Source organism: Geotrypetes seraphini, chromosome 2, assembly GCF_902459505.1.
Source record: "Geotrypetes seraphini chromosome 2, aGeoSer1.1, whole genome shotgun sequence".
Taxonomy (NCBI): Eukaryota; Metazoa; Chordata; class Amphibia; order Gymnophiona; family Dermophiidae; genus Geotrypetes; species Geotrypetes seraphini.
This window is the reverse complement of record NC_047085.1, coordinates 503,928,659-503,951,363: the sequence shown is the minus strand read 5'-3', so window position 1 is coordinate 503,951,363 and position 22,705 is coordinate 503,928,659. Positions and strand designations below refer to the sequence as shown.

General features: G+C 48.4%; 1 protein-coding gene across 14 annotated transcripts in view; it reads right to left on the bottom strand.

Moving 5' to 3' along the window:
- The window catches only part of LOC117354525, a 57,701-nt gene that overhangs the window by 20,032 nt on the left and 14,964 nt on the right, over positions 1-22,705 (bottom strand). For all 14 annotated transcript variants that reach the window (XM_033932206.1, XM_033932208.1, XM_033932209.1 and 11 more), the window contains exons 2-3: positions 16,890-17,061; positions 5,941-5,987 (exon numbers count right to left, since the gene is read on the bottom strand). The gene's annotated coding sequence lies outside the window, so the exon portion shown is untranslated. The remainder of the gene's footprint in view (positions 1-5,940; positions 5,988-16,889; positions 17,062-22,705) is intronic.

Here is a 22,705-nt window from a genome sequence, read left to right as displayed (position 1 = left end):
CCCCAACTGTGAGATCGAAATACAGCACCTTATAAGAACTCCCATCATCGGCAGCACAGGCCCATCGTGGCTCTCTCATGTCCGGGGCGTTCCTCTGCCGCGTTGCTGATGACGTCACCAGCAACACCCGGGCGTGAGAAAGCAGCGATGGGGCCTGTGCTGCCAACGATGCAGTTTCTTATAAGGTGCTGTATTTCGATCTCGCGGTCGGGGTTCGGGTGGGTGGGAAAGATGAAAGGGTCAGCAGGGAGAGGGAGGGTGTATGGCGGCAGCGGGGGAGATGGGAGGGATTAAAAAAATGCTCCAAGGAAGATGGGAGGAAGGGAGGGATATAAGCTGCAAGGGTTCTGCTGCACAGGGGAATGACAGGGAGGGATAGAAAGATACTGCACATGTGGGGGAGAGAAAGGAAATAGGAAATATAGGGGTGGAGGAGAGGAAGGGAGAGTTGGTCACTGTACATGAAAAAAATAAGATCTACCCCGAAAATAAGACCTAGTGCCTTTTTTGGGCCCATAATTAATATAAGACAGTAAACACGGTAAGTAAAAGGACCATTTAAACTAAATAATTAATTTATGGAGCATGTATGGTTGGACAGACTGGATGGACCACTCGGGTCTTTATCTGCCATCATTTACTATGTTACTATGAAGGTATTGGCCTGTATACATCATTTACTATGTTACTATGAAGGTATTGGCCTGTATACAGTCTGGTGCTGACTGATGCAGGAAGCAGTGGCGTAGTGTGTGCAGCGCCCCCCCTCCCGACATGCACACGCCCCTTTCCCTCGCCCCATACCATTTTAACTTCTCCGGCGTGAGCAGCATGCCCACATCGGTGTTGGCTTGCCCTTTGACGTCACTTCCTAGGCATGGGTCCCGGAAATGATGTCAGAGAGAGCGCCGATGCCAAAATGGGCAGCAAAACTTCGCACCAGGGAAATAAAAATGGCACTGGATTTGATTCTGTTATTAAAATGGATCTTTGTAACAAAGGAGATGCGCAGAGGGGTTGGGGGGAAGGAGGTGTGCCCCACCCTTAGGAAGGCTCACCTGGGGCAGATTCCCCCCCCCTTCTATGCCACTGGCGGGAAGGTCTGAGCATTAGTGCTGCCCAATTCTGGAAAAAAAATTTCAATTTGATTCGATTCAGCCTATTGAATCGATTTTTCAATTTGATTTTCCCGCCCAATTGGGGTTTTTTTTTTAAAAAAACATCCTGGTGGGTTCATTTTATAACCTCTTCACCCCTTTTATAGCCTCTTGACCCCCTTTGCCTTCTCCTAACCACACTGACACTGTGTTGTAAACAAACAAAAAAGACTTTTCCTCTCTGTTAAATCCTAGCTCACATTTGCGATCTAACACCAGCTCTGGCAGGATACACGTTTCAAACTGACATATTGTAATGACAAAACAGAAAATAAAATTAGTTTTTCTACCTTTTGTTGTTTGGTCATTATTCAAATCTTGTTGGGCCCAGGCTCTGGTTGTCTTCTGATAACTTGCTTGCCAAGGTCTCCTTCTTTCTTCTTGCTAACCATCCATCTACCATCTCTGTCCTCCCCTTCCGTTTCCCTTCCCTGCCCCGGAGGTCTGGCATCTTTCCTTTTTTTCATCTCCGTCCACAGATCCACCTTTTCTCAACTACCCTTTTATCCAGCATCTCTCCCTCCTTCCCCACCACCCCAGGGTTCACCATCTCTCCCTTTCTGTTCCTTCCCTCCCTAAATCCCACTGCCCATCATCTCTCTCTCGCTCCCTCTCCTCTATTTTTAGACCCATTATTTCTTCCCCCCAAAGTCCGGCATATGCACACCCATTCCCCTGAAGGTTCCCCCCCCCTGAAGGCCTACACCCCACCCCTGAAGGCCTGCCTGACCCCCTTGAAGGCCTCCACCCAAGGCCTGCCTGTCCCCCCTGAAGGCCTGCATCCAAGGCCTGCTTGCCCCACTGAAGGCCTGCACCCCACCCCTGAAGGCCTACCTGTCCCTCCTGAAGGCCTGTACAACCCCCTCCCACCCGGAAGGCCTGCGTGTTCCCCCTGGCCTCCCGCCATCAATTTACCTAATTTCAGCAGCCTGGATAAGATTGCTAGTGCTAGTGATCTTTGCAAGCTGCCTTCTCTCTGCTGCCAGGAGGGCAGGGGGAAAGCTGGACAGAAGCAATTCTCGACCGACACTCCCCACTCGCCCTCTAAAGCAGGAGCGGCAGCAGCCAGCCAACAAGAGGCAGCGCTGCCGATCCTGCTTTAGGGGGCAAGGAGGGGGAGAATCAGTCGCCAAATCGGGAGGCTGATTTTTTTTGTTTTTGAATCGATTCGAACCGATTCACCCGAAATGAATCAGTGAATCGATTCAAATCGTGAATTGGGCAGTACTATTGAGCATCATTCAATGTTGAAATCATTATTCAACTTTCCAACTCCCAAAGGAGTATCATTCTAAGGCGGTGGAAGCATTTCTGGACCACCGTACTAATATGATTGTGATTGCTATTAGAGGGATTGGAGGGAAATACAGGAATTTGTACAATCTAGGAGAAAGGCAATTCCAGCTGATGAGGAGAACATTTGTGAGTGCTGGGAGATGCAAACAGAACAATATGTAGTCTGCCAAGTGGAAAGAGTTGATCTAAAACTTTGGAACCAGGTGTCCAGTCGTGAGGAGGAAGGAATCTGCTGAGCCTGTTGGCAAAAGCATTCCATTTGCCCACCAGATACGTATTTTGAGGAAGAGGTTACGTACGTCCTGCTTATTGATTAGGGGAAGAGACCCTGTGCCTCCTTGTGTGATGATAGAATACATGGCAAACTTGGTTGTCTTTATCAGTGGTTCCCAACCCTGTCCTGGAGGACCACCAGGCCAATCGGGTTTTCAGGCTAGCCCTAATGAATATGCATGAGAGAGATTTGCATATAATGGAAGTGACAGGCATGCAAATCTACTCCATGCATATTCATTAGGGCTAGCCTGAAAACCAGATTGGCCTGGTGGTCCTCCAGGACAGGGTTGGGAACCACTGGTCTATATTGATGAAAAGTACCTGATTGAGGATTTTCTTGAAAGGTATGAAGTGCATTGTGAATCGCTCAAAATTCTGGAAGAGTGATGTGAAGAGATCTTTTCTGAGTGGTTCAAGAACTCTGAGTGCGGAGGCCATTCAGAAGGCCTCCTCATGCATACATTGATGAATCTGTGGTTAGAATCTTCTGATGGAACAGGCCTCTGTTTGGTGTTTTGGTTGTAACCAGGTATGAAGGGCATTGTGAATCGCTCAAAATTCTGGAAGAGTGATGTGAAGAGATCTTTTCTGAGTGGTCCAAGACCTCTGAGTGTGGAGGCAGTTCAGATGGCCTTGTCATGCATACATTGATGATCTGTGGTTAGAATCTTCTGATGGAACAATAGGTCTCTGGATTGGTGTTTTGGCTGTAACCACCATCTGATAAATTGATGAAGCATAGAGGAAATCTGGACACGCTAGAAAGTGGGCTGTGGCCTGGGATCACTGACAGGCTAGAGTACATTGAGCAGGTCTGAGATTCAGGTACATGTTACATAAGCTATTGATGCTATGTGACTTAATAAGCACATCATCTGTCAAGCTAAGATGAATTTAAGAGCATAGAGCCATGTCACACAGGGCATGTAATATAGTCTACACAAGGGGTGTCCAACTTTTTAGTTTCCCTTGCTGAAAAAAATTTTTCTGGGGCCGTGCAAACGCGGCAGCAAGACAGAGGAGGGAGCCGGCAAGACGGTAAACACCCGGGGGCAGCAGAGGAAAACACTGCATCGCCCTCGACCAGGGCCACACAAAATACTTCACGGGGCCACATGCGGCCCTTGGGCCACAGGTTGGACACCTCTAGTCTATACCCAAGACCAGGAAATCCAGGTCACAAAGCACCACAGTGTCAGGATCATGACGAAGCTTGAAATGGCATGCCCTGGCCATGAATGAAGAGGCTAACGCTACCTTAATGCCTGCGGCCACCGAATCAAACAGTCACTTAAAAATGAAATCCACATGCTGGTCCTGGACATCCTTCAGGACCACCCCCCCGTCACTGGGAAGAGAAGTGTGCTTGGTGACCTGCGCCACTGATTAATTTACCTTTGGGGAAGCAAAGCGCTTGTTAAAAGCATCTGCCATGGGATAAAGCCAAGACATGGTGTGGGCACATTTCAAGGGACCCTCAGGCACCTCCCAAATATCTGTAAGAATCCAAACTAGGTCAGGATGATCAGGAAAAGATGCAGACTGCAGCCTCAGGTCACTCATGAGGGAACATTCTGCAGTGACAGGCTGCTCAGACTGCAGCTTCAATTCCTGGAGAGATTCAGAAATCAAATCTACCAGATGCATGGGCTTGAAAAATCTGCACACGGTAGGATCCTTCCCCAGATCCTGGGCTCCACTTGGATCCGGATCTTGAAGATCTGCCAGATCCACATCTGCAGTACAAAGGGCATGCAACAAAGAAGGGAGGGGAAGAGAAGAGTATAAAGCATTTGTTGAGGAAAGAGAACATAAGAATTCCCGCTGCCGGGTCAGACCAGAGGTCCATCGTGGTCTGCTGTCCGCTCCCGCAGTGGCCCCTAGGTCAAAGACCAGTGCCCTGATACTAGTCTTATCTGCATACGTTCTGGCTCAGCAGGAACTTGTCTGTCTTTGTCTTGAATCCCTGGAGGGTGTTTTCCCCTATAACAGCCTCCGGAAGAGCGTTCCAGTTTTCCACCACTCTCTGGGTGAATAAGAACTTCCTTACGTTTGTACGGAATCTATTCCCTTTTAACTTTAGAGAGTTCCCTCTCGTTCTTTCTACCTTGGAGAGGGTAAACAACCTGCCTCTATCTACTAAGTATATTCCCATCATTATCTTGAATGTTTCGATCATGTCTCCTCTCAGTTTCCGCTTTTCAAGGGAGAAGAGGCCCAGTTTCTCTAATCTCTCACTGTACGGCAACTCTTCCAGTCCCTTAACCATTTTAGTCGCTCTTCTCTGGACCCTTTCGAGTAGTACCTTGTCCTCCTTCATGTATGGCGACCAGTCCTGGACACAGTATTCCAGGTGGGGGTGTACCATGGCCTAGTACAGCAGCATGATAACCTTCTCCGATCTGTTTGTGATCCCCTTTTTAATCATTCCTAGCAATCTGTTCGCCCTTTTTGCCTCCGCCGCACACTGCGCAGACAGCTTCATTGATTTGTCAACCAGTACTCCCAAGTCTCTTTCCTCAGGGGTCTCTCCAAGTACTGCACCAGACAACCTGTATTCATGTATAACATTTTTTTTAACCGACATGCATCACCTTACACTTATCCACGTTAAACCTCATTTGCTGTGTTGCGGCACATTTTTTGAGCGTGTTTGTCGCATTGCAAGTCTTCGCAATCCTTCTGCATCCTCACTACTCTGAATAACTTTGTATCATCTGCAAATTTAATCACCTTGCTCGTTTCCAGGTCGTTTATAAATATGTTGAAGAGCATGGGTCCAAGCACCGAACCCTGCAGCATTCCACATGGGAATTTAAGGGGTAAGGAGGGGAGGGGCAGAGAAAAAGGGATGATCTTAAAAAGAGGAGGAGATGAGGGTGCGATGTTGTAGGCATTACCACCACAGAGACAGTTATACATCTGGCACCAAAAAAACCGAGTGCTGTGTTAGAGTAGCTACGATCTCCTCCCCCTTGACTTTCCAGAAATTCTGAATACAGAAAAGGCTGATTTCAACAAATTCAGTCATCATACAGTTAGTTTCTCATCTCCTAGTGCTCATAACCTCCAAATGACCTGAACACCATTCTCACCTTCAAGTACAGACACCCAACATATGCACTGCAGCACTCGCTCACCCAATCATATCACAAGATCTTTATAAGCAATGCCCGAATATTCATAATAAAAATGTCAAATGATCCCTTACCCAGTGAGATCAGGATCTGATGTTCTGGGTTCTTTTGGAAGGATGGGCTAAAAAAAAAAAATAAGTGAATGAATCAAAAAATCAATTTTCATCACCTCCCTATAAACTTTCTGCCCTTCAGCTAAATATCGCCACTCCTTCCTGGAAGAAAGACAGCGATGTCCTCAAATGTCACTGCAGCTAAACTTGTTTTCAGTAAGAGTAAATTCTACCATGTAACCCCTCTGCTCAAGGAATTACATTGGCTTCCAGTGTATCTCAGTATTCAATTTAAGTGCATTTATATTGCATTTAAGATCCTATTTGGCATTTTTGCCACTTTGAATCCTTAAGACTGGAATGTTCATAGATCTCATCTTGCCAGAAGTTCTCAAAAATTAAAACTTACATTTCCCTCTCTCAGTGGTAAAAACAGAACCTTTAAGAGATTTAGTCATAAGAACATAAGCATTGCCTCTGCCGGGTCAGACCAGGGGTCTTCTCTGGACCCTCTCGAGTATAGCCATATCCTTCTTAAGATACGGCGACCACTATTGGATGCAGTACTCCAGATGCAGGCGCACCATCGCTCGATATAGTGGTAGAATAACTTCCTTCGTTCTGGTAGTGATACCCTTTTTGATAATGCCCAACATTTTGTTCGCTTTCTTTGAGGCCACTGCACATTGCACCGCCGGCTTCATTGTTTTATCTACCAATACCCCCAAGTCTTTTTCTAGGTTGCCTTCCCCCAGTACCCTCCCTCCCATCATATAGCTGTACATCGGGTTCCCTTTCCCTCATCTGCCATCTTTCTGCCCACTCGCTCAGTTTGTTCAGGTCTCTCTGTAGATCTTTGCTTTTAAATTAACCGAATTCTGGAATGCTTTACCGCTTACATTAAGAAGTTTAGGTTCTTTTGCTTTATTCCGGAAAGTTCTGAAAACTTTTTTGTTTGCTAAACATTTTGGAAATTATTTCAGTCTACTTTTCCTTGTCAAGTTTATGTATTATGTATTTATGTTAACCGACTCAAGCTCCTCTTGGTTGATGACTCGGTCTATAAAACTAAGGAGAAATTAGGTTCTTACCTGCTAATTTACTTTCTTTTAGCTTCTCCAGACCAGTAGAGGTTAATCTTTACGAATGGGTATATATCCAATCATGACCAGCAGGTGGAGACTGAAAACAAAACTGTGGGACAGTATATAATATACTCCCTTCTCTATTTACATCAGTCTGCCGAATAGCCAAGCAGAACTAAGAACTGGAAAACAGAAAGAAAACAATACTCCTAACAGGAGTAACAACTAACATACCCAAATGCTGTTGGAAAATGCAGAGGAGAAATACCAGAAGGAAAATTTCCCCACAGCTCGCCAGCTAAGCCAGCCGAGCCACAGCCGCTGTTCTTTAATTCTCCCCGGCCCTAGAAAAATACTAGAACCCGCAGCAAAAAACAAAAACTGCCCGCGAAACAGCCCCAACAACAACAACAGACAGGGTGGGGACCTCTACTGCTCTGGAGAAGCTAAAAGAAAGTAAATTAGCAGGTAAGAACCTAATTTCTCCTTCTTTAGCACTCTCCAGACCAGTAGAGGTTAATCTTTACGAATGGGACGTACCAAAGCAGTCCCTCACACGGGCGGGACCCCCGAAGGGCTGACACCAGAACACACACACCGAACACCGCGTCCTGACGCGCCAGAACATCTACCCAAAAAAGTCTGACATAGGAATACAAGGAAGACCAAACCGCAGCCTTACAAATGTCCACTGGAGGCACGAGCGACGACTCAGCCCAAGAAGCCGCCTGACCCCGAGTAGAATGAGCTTTGAGAAACTCCGGAACGGGCTGCTGCCCCAGAAGAGAAGCGGAAGCACTAGTCTCCTTGATCTAGCATGCAATAGTAGCCCTAGAAGCGCCAGCCCCCCTAAGAGGACCAGTCAGAAGGACAAAGAGATGATTTTATTTCCTGATCTCCTGGGTCCGTTGCACCAGTGGCGTACCTAGGGTATGTGGCACCCGGGGCCCATCATTTTTTGACACCCCCCCCCCCCCATGTAAAAAAATGTTTGTTTGTTTTTTTTGCAATAACCATGAAATGGAATAAATGGTCAGAATAGAAACAGGCAGTGAAAATTTTCTTATATTCCAAACATAACATAACATAAATTATGTCTGAATTGTCATGACATCAGAAGTACATATGGAGTAGTTGCAGGTGATGCTTGGGACAGTTCTGATTGTGTTAGTTCGGTTTTATGTGTTTTTTGAATAGAAGGGTTTTTATTTCTTTTTGAAGGTTTTGCAGTCTGTGGTTGATATCAATTGGTTGTAGAGTTGGGGGTCGAGTGTTGCAGCTCGAATGGCTAGGAGGTTGTCGAACAGTTTTTTTCTTTTGACGTTTTTGGTTGGAGGGTGTGTGAATGGTGCACAAGTTCTCCTATGTCTGTTTGAAGTGGATTGAATTATTTAGCTGAAGAAATTAGTTACCCCCCATTCCACACACATTAATTCTCTTCCATTTTTGTTCCCATTATAAAAAACACTGATAAGTTCCCAGAAAAAAAATACATTAAAATAAGAAGTGAAAACAAAGGCCCCTACAGATGAGAACATAACATAAGAATAGCCTAACTGGGTCAGACCAATGGTCCATCATGCCCAGTAGCCCATTCTCATGGTAGCCAATCCAGGACACTAATACCTGGTCAAAACCCAAAGAGTAGCAACATTCCATGCTACCGATCCAGGGCAAGCAGACACTTCCCCCATGTCTTAATAACAGATTATGGACTTTTCCTCCAGGAATTTGTCCAAATCTTTCTTAAAACCAGCTACACTATCTGCTTTTACCATAACTTCTGGCCACTTCATTTTTAAGTTTAGATCTTTCCTTTCAAACAGAGACCTTGCTAGATGTCAAATATAGCACAAGGTAACTTCACATGGACTTAGCTGTGCAGGAAATGTGAATCTCCTCATACACCCACCATATAGTGCAAAAATGTGCAAAGGTCTGTTTTTTTCTTTCGATCACTACATAGCCTAATGCCACACAAGCAGCGCTGTTACAAACATATTCTGTAGGTCAATGCTAAGGATAACAAAGTTTCCTTCCTTGGACCAGAAGGAGATAAACCACTGGAAGAGATCCCAAAACAACACCCAAAGACCCACTCAGTGTGTGAATCAGTTGAGTGGAGTGGACTAACTGGGGGGTGGAAATGGGCCCGGAGTTTGCTCAGCAGAATTTCCCAGACCACCTCTTCCTCTCAACACATTGACACGCTGCCACCATCACCACTAGGAACACCTCACTGGGTAGGCCAGCTATGCTATAAACTTTATAAAACACATTATTATATTTTCTTATAAAGCACATATTTTAACTGACCTCTCTGACATCCTCAGCCTTTCCATTCACAAAAATAGAAGGAAGAAAAGTTCCCATTTCCTGCTGTCTCATGTCCCCGGCCTATACAATATTTTTTTTCTGCAGACCCTTCAAAAGTCTGACCAAATCCTCGTTTCACTTGCATTATAAAGTACTGAGGATGCCATCTCTCCCCAATCCCAGGTCCTAAAGTCTAAGACAGTAGCGCAAACTAATGCTGCCAGATACAGGAAAAAAATTTTTTGATTCGATTCAGCCCTATTGAATTGGTTTTTCAATTCGATTTTCCTGCCCAGTTGGGTGATTTTTTTCAAAACTCCTGGTGGGTTTTATAGCTTTTTCACCCCCTTTGGCTTCTCCTAACCACACTGGCGCTGTGGTGTAAATAAAATAAAGAAACAAAAAGGACTTTTCCTCTTTCTGTTAAATCCTAGCTCACGTTTGCAGTCCAACACCAGCTCTGGCAGGATACACATTTCAAATCTGACATGTTATAATCACAAAACAGAAAATAAAATTAATTTTTCTACCTTTTGTTGTCTGGTTATATTTCAAATCTTGTTGGTCCAAGGCTCTGGTTTTCTTCTGATAACTTGCTTGCCAGGGTCTCCTTCTTTCTGCATGCTAACCATCCATCTGCCAACTCTGTCCTCCCTTTCCATTTCCCTTCCCTTCCCAGGAAGTCTGGTATCTTTCCTTTTTTTCATCTCCCTCCACAGATCCACCTTTTCTTAAATACCCTTTCATCCGGCATCTCTCCCTCCTTCCCCACCATCCCAGAGTCCACCATCTCTCCGTTTCTTTTCCTAATTACCCTCCTATCCAGTATCTCTATCCCTCCTCCACACCATCCCTTGTGTCCAATTTCTCTCCCTTTCTGTTCCTTCCCTCCCTAAATCCCATGGTCCATCATCTCTCTCCCTCTCCTCTATTTTCAGACCCATTATTTCTTCCCCCCCCCCCCCAAAGTTTGGCATATGCATGTCTCTTTGAACACCCCCTTCCCTCCGTGTACTTCTAAATCATGGTCCCCCCCCAAAGGCCTGTCCCCCCTTAAAGGTCTGCCTGTCCCACCTTGAAGGCCTGCACCCCCCTTGAAGGCCTGTCCCTTCCCCTTGTAGGCCTGTCCCCCCCTTGAAGGCCTGCCTGCCTGTCCCCCCCTTGAAGGTCTGCACCCCCCGAAGGCCTGCACCCCCCCGAAGGCCTGTCCCCCACTTGAAGGCCTGTCCCACCCCCTTGTAGCTTCTCCCCCCCCTTGTAGGCCTGTCCCCCCTTGAAGGCCTGCCTGCCTGCCTTTCCCCCCTTGAAGGCCTGTCCCCCCTTGAAGGCCTGCACCACCCCCCTCGAAGGCCTGCACTCCCTTGAAGGACTGCACCCCCCCCCCGAAGGCCTGCACTCCCTTGAAGGTCTGCACCCCCCCGAAGGCCTGTCCCCCCCCCTTGAAGGCCTGTCCCACCCCCTTGTAGGCCTGTCCCCCCCTTGTAGGCCTGTCCCCCCCTTGTAGGCCTGTCCCCCCTTTAAGGCCTGCCTGCCTTTCCCCCCCTTGAAGGCCTGTCTCCCCCTTGAAGGCCTGCACCCCCCCTTGAAGGCCTGTCCCCCCCCCTTGTAGGCCTGTCCCCCCCTTGTAGGCCTGTCCCCCCCCCTTGTAGGCCTGTCCCCCCCTTGAAGGCCTGCCTGCCTTTCCCCCCTTGAAGGCCTGCACCCCCTTGAAGGTCTGCACCCCCCCAAAGGCCTACACCCCCCCGAAGGCCTACACCCCCCTGAAGGCCTGCCTGCCCCCCTTGAAGGTCTGCACCCCCCCCCCCGAAGGCCTGTCCCCCCTTGAAGGCCTGCCTGCCTGCCTGTCACCCCCTCCCCCTTGAAAGCCTGCTTGCCTGCCCGCCCGCCCCACCCTGAAGGCCTGATGCCCCGACCCACCCCGAAGGACTGCTCGCCCCCCTGGCCTCCCCGCACCACCTATGAACAGCCGCAGCAGGATCGCGAAGTCAGCGTCAGCGATCCCTGCGCTGCTTCCTGCGCCACGGTCCCGCCCCTCCTCTGACGTCAGAGGAGGGGCGGGATCGCGGCGCAGGAAGCAGCGCAGGGATGCTGACGCTGACTTCGCGATCCTGCTGCGGGCTGCTTCACAGGTGGTGCAGGAAGGTCAGTGGGGCGAGCGGTCCTTCGGGGGTGGCGGGGGACTGAACGGCAAGGCCGGGAACACCCCCTTAGGGCTGGTACCCGGGGCGGCCCGCCCCCCCCTAGGTACGCCACTGCGTTGCACATAAGAGCGAAGGACCCGACCAACATCCAACTTGCTCAGCTGTCTTTGCTCAGAAGAGCCCTCCCAACTACCCAAGACTGGGAGGACCACAGATTGATTGACATGAAAAGGAAAAACTACTTTCGGCAGAAAAGGAAGGAACAGGCCTCAAGACAACCTGCTCCCTAGAAAACTCCAAGAAGGGAGCCCTACAAGAGAAAACCTGTAGCTCAGAAACACGCCTAGCGGAAGAAATGTCCACCAAAAAGACCGTCTTCAGAGTAAGGTCCTTCAAAGAGCAGCCGCCCAACGGTTCGAAGGGCGGGTGTATCAGAATAGAGAGAACCAGACTGAGATTCCAAGAGGGAACAGAGGACCGCACGGGAGCACCTTGGCCGCCCGCAAAAAGCGAATCACATCAGGAATGGCTGTCAAACGCTGACCTGTCACAAACCCCCGAAAGGCTGACAAGGCCACAAGCTGAACCCGGAGAGAAGCCGAAGCCAGGCCTCTATCCAGGCCATCTTGCAAGAACTCTAGGATGTTAGGCACAGAAACGCGAAGAGAGACCACTCCCCGCACCTGGCACCACCCCTCAAAGAAGTGCCAAATCCACACAGAAGCCTGAGAGGTAGAAAGCCTCCAGGACCCCAAGAGTGTAGAAATCACCCTATCTGAATACCCCTTCTTACCAAGGCGACCCCTTTCAAAAGCCAAGCCGTAAGACAGAAGGGAGACGGGTCGAACATGGGAATGGGACCCTGCGCCAGAAGGTCGTCCAAGGGAGGCAGAGGAAGAGGATCCGCCACCAGAGTGTCACCAGATCTGCGTATCACGGATGTCGAGGCCAATCTGGAGCCACCAGACCCGGATGGCGAACAATGCGGAGAAGAACTCTGCCCACTAATGGCCACGGAGGGAACATGCACAACAGCCCCTCTGTTGGCCATGGTTGAACCAGAGCATCCAGACCCTCGGCCAGTCCATCCCTGCGACGACTGAAGAAGCGGAACACCTCGGCATTGCCACTCGTGGCCGTCAGGTCCATCAGGGACTGACCCCAAGCCTGCATTATCAACTGAAAAGCCACATGGCTGAGACACCATTCTCTGTGATCTAACATGTGACTGAGGAAGTTCGCCTGAACATTCTCCACCCCGGCCATGTGAGACGCCGAGAGGTCCAGAAGGCGTGACTCCGCCCCAAAGCATGAGCCGAGCCGCCTCCTCCGCCACCTGAGCGCTCTTGGTGCCTCAACGATTGAAAGAAGCCACCGCTGTGGCATTGTCAGACCGGACTCTGACCGACTTGCCCATCAAGAGGGAGCGGAAGGCTAACAGCGCCAGAGGGACGGCTCTGGTCTCCAACATGTTGATCGACCAGGACGCCTCCTCCATGGACCAGGTGCCCTGAGCTGAGTGACCTAGACACTGAGCCCCCCCAACCGAGGAGACTGGCATCCGTGAGAAGCACCGTCCACTGCGATAGATCCAGACTCATCCTCTGGACCAGATGAGAGGTCTGGAGCCACCAAAGAAGACTGCAGCGCGCCAAGCCTCGCAGAGGGACAGGGACCTCCAAACTGAGCCTCTGGGGTGACCATCTACGGAGCAGAGCATACTGAAGAGACACATGTGGGCCCGCGCCCACCTCACAACATCCAGGAACGCTGCCATCGACCCCAAGACTTGGAGGAAATCCTGCGCCCGAGGACACCGGGACGCCAAAAGAAGGCGAATCTGAGATTGCAATTTGCTTACCCGGGCCTCTGGAAGGAAGACCTTCCCCAAGGAGGTGTTGAACAGAACCCCAAGGTACTCCAGATGCTGAGCGGGGACCAACCGACTCTTGGAAAGGTTGACCACCCAGCCCAGTGACCGGAGAAACTCAACCACCCGAGCCGTAACTCGGGCGCTCTCCTGCAACGACTTCGCCCGAAACAACCAGTCATCCCAGAAGGGGTGCACCAGAATGCCCTCTGACTGCAATGCCGCCGTGACGACCACCATCAACTTGACGAACGTCCGGGGAGTCGTGGCCAGGCCCAAGGGAAGCACACAGAACTGATAGTGCAGACCCAATATCGCAATGCAAAGAAAGAGCTGAGGAGAGGCCCGAATGGAAACAGGCAAGTAGGCCTCTGCCAGAGCGAGAGAAGTCAGGAACTCCCCCGGCTGAACCGCCAGAAGGACAGACTGCAGTGTGTCCATGCGAATAAAAGGGAATTCTGAGAGTCCTGTTGACCTCAGTTTAAACCAAGGATGGGCCGAAAGGTCTCCTCCCTTTAGGGCCCCATAAAGGAAATGGCGTACCAGCCGATACTGCACTCCTGAGGGGACACTGGACAACTGCTTTGAGATCTAGCAAGCGCTGAAGGGTCTGGCGAAAGGCTAGCGTCTCCCATGCCACCTGACATGGAGAGGCTAGATATGATCTGGCAGAGAGCGGGCAAAATTCAAGTACATAACCGTCCCGCACCACCACCAGGACCCACTGATCGGACGTGATCTTGGCCCACTTGGGAAACAAGTTGCGAAGCCGGGCACCCACGGGAACCAAAGGGGGCGCCGGCAAAGAGACATCGCGCAGGACGGGCAGCAGGGGAACCGGGGGGGGGGGACTCCCAGCCCCCCGACGGGCCCCCTGAAAAGACTGCATGCGCTAAGCCAACCGACCCCGGGGAAAAAGCGGAAGCCTGGAAAGAAGCAGTCCCATGCCCCAGGCGAAACTTGCGAAATTCCCGCAGACGCCCCCGGGCAATGTCAACCCGAGATGCTGGGCGGGAAGGGTCCTCAGGCAGACGGGGCACCTCAGAGTCCGTCAGAGTCTGAACCACCGGATCTAAGTCCTCTCTAAACAAAAAACAACCCCTGAAAGGGAAATTTTGGGAAGTTCAGTTTTGGACGCGGCAACCGCCGACCAAGCGCGAAGCCACAAGGTACAGCGTGCGGCCACCAAAAGTCCCAGACTTAGCAGCACCAAGTCACAAAGAACAACCGAGAGGAACGAGGCAGTCATCTCAAACTTCACCACCTCCTGATCCACTAAGGACCAGTCATCAGACTCACGATCCAGGACATGCTCAGACCACCGAAACACGGTGCGAGCCACCAGCCCCACACAAATAGCCGCCTGGACCCCCAAGGCAGAGACATCAAAATTATACTTAAGAAGTGTCTCTAACATACGCTCCTCAGAGACCCTAAGAGCAGAACCGTCCATAACAGGCACGGTATGCCGCTTAGGAAGTGCCGAGACCACCGCGTCCCCCATTGGCGAAATTAAGGTGGCCCTATCCCCCTCCGGGATGGGATACCCATGAGCCAAGGCGCACACCAAACAAAACGGCGCCCGTAGGCCACTGCGCCAACATAAAATCCCGAAAATCCTGACGCACAGGAAAAGAGCGGGAAACAGGACAGACCCCCTGAAGCAGAGGGGCCCCCATATGCGGGGTCTCCGGTGGCGCAACTTCAAAAATGCAGCACCAAGGAGACCTGCTACATCAGGTCTAAAAGCTCATCCCTCTGAATAAAAAGCGCACCACGGACGCATCTGCTCTGGAAGACGGGAAACCCGCCGCCCCGCTGCCAGCGGGCGTCCCCTCTAGAGGATCCTGGAAGCCCGCCAAAGCAGCCAGGTCCTCAACCATGCCAACACGCTCCTCCGACCACCAATTCGCAAACCAAGCCCCCCCGCGGGCGCTTGGATGAGGGAGGAGGAAGAGGGGACGCCAAACGAAAAGAGGGAGGCAAAGCCATAGGGGGCGCGGAGGGAAACCACCCCCGAAACCCCCCAGGTGCACGTGGGACCCCCAATTGTCTGCACAAAGAAAGAAATTAAATTGGGGACAAAAAACCCCTGGGGGTCCCCAGGGACTCCCTGCCCCAGCAGGGGTCCCTACTGAAACCTGCCCCTGTGTTTGCAATACAGGGGGAAGGTCACCTGAGGTTGCAGACAAAATGGAGGGGCCAGACAGAGAAAATGGCGAAGTTCCCGCCAAAAATGCTCCCTCCATGGCCTGTAGCGGCTGAGAAGGCTGAACAGTCCCAGCCGCTAAAACAGGCAAGTCGGCATCAGCTGTCAAAAAATCAGCTGAGAGGGAATCCTTCGGGGAATCCCTCCGTGGGCGGTTGGGGAAGACCGGGCTTCCCCACTGCTCCCAGCCGACTCGCAAGGCACCATCGGCGGGGAGCTCTGGGCGCCTGCAGCCGCTGCCGACGGAGCTCCACCACCCCACCGGGCCAAACTACCAATTTCAGTCCTCGCGGCTGGACCTAATTGTGTCCCACTCCCCCGGAGAAGGGCACAATTGCTCCATACGCGACCTAGCTAGAAACAAAGTGCCGGTTAGAAGAAAAAATACAGTAAAAAACATTAAACTGACAGGGAAGCAACCCTGCAGACCGGCACTACCTCAGGATTTTTTTTTTTTTAACAGAACAGACTCCACAGGCTCTCGAAGCAATATGCCTTGCTTGATTTAGGGGGCAAGGCTTACTGCTGAGGCTCCTCTAAAAAAATGTGGGGAGGTGGAGGAAGTGGGGGGAGGGACCCCGCTCGACACTCGCCGGGTTTGACACCCCCGAGGTCGGACGGACCCCCAAACAGGGCCCGCCCAAGCTCTGTCCGGCCAAAAACAGGGACTAGAAACCCCCTAAACAAATTCCAACAGCCTTACCAAGGGAGATGGGTACAGATCACTCAACACCTGCTGGAGACTGAAAGAAGACTGAGGTAAATAGAGAAGGGAGTATATTATATACTGTCCCACAGTTTTGTTTTCAGTCTCCACCTGCTGGTCATGATTGGATATATACCCATTCGTAAAGATTAACCTCTACTGGTCTGGAGAGTGCTAAAGAAGTTTTAGTTTAGTTTAGTCACCTGCATCTGAGATTAAAATCAGGAATGCACTCAGCATCTTCTGCAGCACTTTTATCAGGAGACCTCTCAATGCTGGTGCTCAGTGAGGCAGGGAAAAGTGATGCTGGTGTATAATTCACAATCACATAATACAGTCCCTGAACAGGGTTACATTTCTGATGCTCTGTGGGACAGTTATTTCTGTACATATAATTCACAAACGCAATACAATCTCAGAGCAAGATTATAGTAACCAAAGACCAATTAGACAATCTGGGATTAAAAAAAATATATATATATATCTCCCTTTATGGGATTCCTTTAACTCCCCCCTTCAGCTCTCAAAATGCCTTCCCTCAGTTCCGGGACTGCTCGAGATCCTCTGGACCGCAGGGTCTCAAGTAAGAAAGCTGCAACAGTGCTTGCAGAGAGAAGGCAAGAGGTTGGGGACAATTTCCTACCTGAAGAGAAGCTCCCGCAGACATTTTCCTCTCTACATTTTGTCCTTTGCAGGATTTGGAGGCTCCTTCTACAGCTGTTGGGGAAGTGCTAAGGGTTTGTCTCTTGCAGCACTGGGCGGAGAGGAAGGGACCGGCAGAAGCTGAGATTTGAGGCTGGAGATTTCTGTTAAACCTACAAATTAATAGAAGAAAAGACTCCATCACCTTTTGGGCACAGACTGATGACTTCCCAAAGGGGAGAATAGAGCTGCATACTTAGCAGGGTTGCAAGATGGTGTAAAAATTTCTAGACTAATTCATGCCAAAAGCAGCCCAAAGAAAAACCCCAATTTTGACACACAAAAAAAAATCCAACATGATTTATTATTATAATGGCAAACCATTTACCAACTTCTTTATTGCGCTGTATTCTGATTACACATTAACAAGCTTTGGTAGGTAAGAAGTTGCATGCTGTAGGTTTTCTCAGACTGTTGGCCACAAGCAGTGTATAGTCAGCTGAGTATAGCAGTCTCTTCTTTCTTTTCTTTTTGAGGCCTGCTAAAAGGCAATGGGGAGAGCTATGATGGAAGATTACACCTTCGATAATCTTCTTTATGTTGGTCCCTGGAGGAATCCATACGCTAGGTGTTTAATCCCAACCCGCAGTCTGAGTATTGCAGAAATCCACAAACTTTTCTGAGTACATGCTCCAATCCCTTAGCCTGAGAACTAAGAAACATATCCAGTTACCGTATTTTTTGCTCCATAAGACGCACTTCCCCCCCCCAAAAAAAAAAATAGACACAAATAAGGGTGCGTCTTATGGAGCAAATATACCCAGCCGTAGAGTGAATTAGACCCTTCCGGGTCCCTGCCCCCATGCGCTGCGGCTCTGCCGGTGTCTAGGTGAATGAGTGAAGGGTGAGGAGGCCAAGATGGTGGATGGGATGGTGGCGCTGAGCCCTCGCCGCTGACCTCACCCTCTGTCCGCGATGAGGTTGGAGGAGAGTGTGGGAACCGCCGCAGCCGCAGGCCTCTACCAATAACTTCTGGGGCAGCGGACCGGATCTGCGGCTGACCTGCTGCTCGGGGAGGAGGCGGAGCCTGAGGACGAAGAGCCACCAGTGCCTGCAGCCAATAAAGCCCTTAGCCAAAGCAACACACCAATGCCAGAATCCCCAAAGCCGACTCGGGCTCCATCTGCGGCAGTTACACACATCAATTACAGGTATGTCTTTTAAAGTGGATCATTGTCATTTTTCCCTAGGTAGGGCAGTATTTATTTTAACTTAATTTTCAAAGCTTTTACTTTTTAGATTCAGTCCTCGGCTGGTCTTCGTATTGCCTGGTTTGTCATTTCTTGCTGTGCTATATTTACTTTTTCGCAGCTATAAATCTGGTTTATTCGTCTGTTGTCTGGTTTTTATAGGTTTCTCATCTTGTGATTATAAATTGCTTTTGGACTTCAAGGTTTTATTTCCACAAATGCCAAAGTTGGTCTATCATATCTTGGTATGTAACCCATTCCTTCTTGTGTTCTCCCATCAACCTACAACTTTATGCACTCTTCTTGTACTCATTAAGTTTTCATTCACCATACGTATACTCAAGTTTCTCTTATCACGTACACATTCGTATGTTAAAATATTCCTGTGAGTTTTGCTGCATTGAATTATGACAAAGCTACAGACAGAGGAGAGCAGTCGTGGTATGTCATCAAGTAGGGCATTATGGTTGCCACTGTCTGCTTTAAGATCGAGTAATTTAGTTCATCCAACACAGTTAAGCTCACCAAGATTTCAGTGTGGCATGTAGTATTACGTCTGTTTAATCGGATGAGATCTCAAGATTTCTTAGAAGAAAGTAATTCTGGTGAGGTTGTGATGAGGGCAACTTAAGTATAAAGAATATTATTATGCTGTTAAACACATGAGGATAATGTTATCTGTGAATATGAACTCTTAGAAGATTTATGGGATGTAGTTGTGAAGAATGGCGAAAAAATATGACTTTGGAGTTGGGTGCAGAGCCTGGCAGGGAGCGAGGGGGGCTGGGTGCAGAGCCTGGTATATATTAGTACACAATTTTTTTCAGAATGATTTTTTTCTTGTTTTCCTCCTCTAAATCTAGGGTGCGTCTTATGGAGCGAAAAATACATTAAGTCCCAAAACCAAGCAACATACCTGAACAAATCCATGACAAAGACAGGTACGGGGGAAAATCTCCATCAACATAATTCATGAACTGGTTTGCTCTGCAAAATATTAACAAAATGATAAACAGGCACAAAGGCAACTCAGAAAAACATTGAGGAACAATGTAGAATTAACCTGCTGTGTGAAACGAGCACCCCAGGAAAGGCCTTCAGTAAGAAAACTCCCCACAAGATCTGGCAAATGGATGGAAATTCTTCAAGTCTGTAAGGGTGAGACAGAAAGGAGCAGGCTACACCAAACAACTGAGTGTATTGGATCCTCCAGGGACTAACAGAAAGATTATCGAGGATATAAACCTAATCTTCCATTCTGTTATATAAACTCTGGATTCCATATGCTAGGCGACATACCAAAGCCACAGTTGAATGAAATGCAGGCAACCTAACTTCCTGGTTGACATGGAAAGCTGAGACTACCTTCAGCAAGAAGGAAGGCACAGTACGGAGGAACACCCACGTCCGTAATACAGAGAAAGGGTTCCTTGCATGAAAGAGTATAAAAAACTCCAAAATAACCATGCTGAGACAATGGTGACAAGAAAAACTGACTTGATCGTTAGGTCCAGAAGAAATTCATCCTTCAACGGTTAAAAAGGGGCTTCACCAAGGCCCTGCAAAACAATGTTAAGATTCAACAAATGGAAAAGACGCAAGGGAGGACGCAGATGAAGCGCCCCCCTCATACACCTGATCACATCTGGAAGAGCAGTAAGTGAACGCGCCTTTGCATGCTCAAAAACATAAAAGGCCTGCAACCTGAATTTTCAGGGAGACCACTGCCAAACCTTTCTCTAAATCCTCCTGAAGGAAAGCCAGGACCACCGAACTGGGAGCCTTCTCAGGATCCACCTAATTCCTAGCACCCCACTATGGGAAAGCCTTCCAGGCTTTGGCAGAAGCCATATTAGAGGGTTTCTTCAAGTGCAAAAGATTCAAGATAACTACCTTCAAATAACTGCACTTCATCAAGGCTGAGTGTTCAAGAGCCATGCCATGGGTTCTCCATGTGCAAAAGATTCAAGATAACTACCTTCAAATAACTGCACTTCATCAAGGCTGAGTGTTCAAGAGCCATGCCATGGGTTCTCCATGGACACCTGTCCATGACTGAGAAGATGTCGATGAAAAAGGAGCTGGAGCTTCTCATCCCACTGAAGACATCCAAGATCTGTATACCACGAGCATCGAGACCAATCCGGAGCCACTAGAGACACCAGGCCAGGATGCGTCGCTATCTGGTGGATGACCCAACCAACCAAAGGCCATGGAGGGACTCTACCATCTTTCCCGGTACCGAGGTCAGACTCACAGGTCTGTAGTTTCCCGGATCTTCCCTCGATCCTTTCTTGAAGATCGGTGTAACATTCGCCACCTTCCAGTCTTCCGGAATCTTTCCCGATTTGATCGACAGATTGGCTATTAGTTGAAGCAGTTCAGCTATGGTCCCTTTCAGTTCCTTGATGACCCTCGGATGGATGCCATCCGGTCCCGGGGATTTATTGCTCTTAAGCCTATCAATCTGCCTACACACCTCCTCTAGACTGACCGTCAATCCTGTCAGCTTTCCATCTTCGTTTCCAGTATATAGCCTGATGGGTTCCGGTATGCTGTGTACATCTTCGGTAAATACAGACGCAAAAAATGTGTTGTTTGTCGGCAATTGCTTTGTCCTCTTTTAGCGCTCCCTTTATTCCATGGTCATCCAACGGTCCCACCGCTTCCTTCGCGGGTCGTTTCCCCTTAATATATCGAAAGAACGGCTTGAAGTTCTTCACCTCCTTAGCTATTTTTTCCTCGTGGTCTCTTTTGGGCCTTTTTACCGCCTTATGGCACCTGCGTTGATGTTGTTTGTGCTTGTTCCAGTTTTCGTCCGTTTTTGACCTTTTCCGTTCCTTAAATGAAGTTTTCTCGTCTCTGATCGCTTCCTTCACTTCTACAGTGAGCCACGCCGGTTCTTTGTTCTTTTTCCTCTTGGATCCCTTGTTGATAAGCGGTATATATAGATTTTGCGCCTCGGTGATTGTGTCCTTAAAAAGGGACCAAGCTTGCTCTAGCGTTTTCACAGTGCTTATTCTCTTCTAATACCATACAGCCCATTTGTTTACCCTCAGGCTACAGGGCACTTAAAGAACATTAATTTGTTAGTGTGTCTTAGTAAATGTGAAGTGTGTGGTGCAGTGGTTAGAGCTACAGCCCCAGCACCCTGGGGTTGTGGGTTCAAATCCCGCACTGCTCCTTATGACCCTGGGCAAGTCACTTAATCCTCCAGTGCCCCAGGTACAGTAGATAAGAGTGGGAGCCCGCCAAGACAGAAAGGGAAAAATGCTTGAGGACCTGAATAATTTGTAATCCACATAGAATGGTAGGATATGCAAAATATAAATAAATGTATTGTAAAGCCAGAAACAGAGAAAAATGAGTTAACTGAACTGCCCGAATGCGTCAGTGGCACCCTGTGATCAAGTTAAGTAGGTCACCAATAACATAGAAGGTGAAAACAAATACTCAGCCACATCTCCAATGGACTCATTTTTCAAGCTGCTTTTTGAGCTTTCTCCTCAATGCCAGCCATACTTTAGTATTGCAGTGTCTCTCAAACTTTTGTTTAGCTCCGGCACACTAAACAGAGCAAATGATTTTCATGGCACATTATAATTGAAATTATAAAATTGCAAAACCAATAAAAAATTAAATTTGAGAGTTATTTAAAGTTAAGCTATGCCTGGGTAATTGTAACAATAGAGAAACTAAAGTAGATAGATTTGCTAATCAATGCAATGGATGTGCTTGTTTTTGAGTGCAAATTAACTCAAAATGTGACTCGATTGTGAACTCTCCTCGTTAACCCACTTTTAAACTTCCTATCCTCCACTCGTCGACAAGCAAACACACATTTCATGATTCACCATCTGCAGTCGTTCTCTTTTTAAAAAAATGTAATTTCTGTCAGAGCTGAAAATCCAAGTTTGCAAAGATAAGAAGATCCAAATGATAACAAAGCCTTGATTGTTTTGTTGCTCAAGTTAGGATAACTACAGCATAAAAAATAAAATTACTTACTGTTAGTTTTCAAGGATCAATAACGTCAAAGAATGATGCTTGTCTGGTTGCATCCTTACGCACAGACGCTCGTAACATTGGCAGACTTGTGTACACAATGTACAATACATGTCATCTATTCTAGTGTATACTTAAGAAGGGAATTTTTTAAAATAAAGTAAAATTTCTGGAATCTTCAGGGCACACCAGTGTACTACGTTTTAAGAAGTGGAGGTTTTTTTTAGACCCATGAAGCTTAACTGGGGTCTTTTTCTTCATTTCTTATTTTTTGTCTAAATTGTGGTAGTTGGTTTTCAACGTATTTTGTACGACTTGGGGGCAGAGTGAGAAAAACTCATAAGCTAAGGTTTAAATAACTGAGTGTGAATGTATTTGTGAATTGTTGGTTGAACACACTTGGGTCTCCATTTATTATAATAGTTGATTTCAATTATCCCAACACTGACTGGATAAAATTTGCATCAGGGAGTGCTAGGGAGGTAAAATTCCTAGATGTCACAAAATCTCTGCTTCTTGGAGCAACTGGTCCAGGAACCAACAAGAGGGGGGACTATTTTAG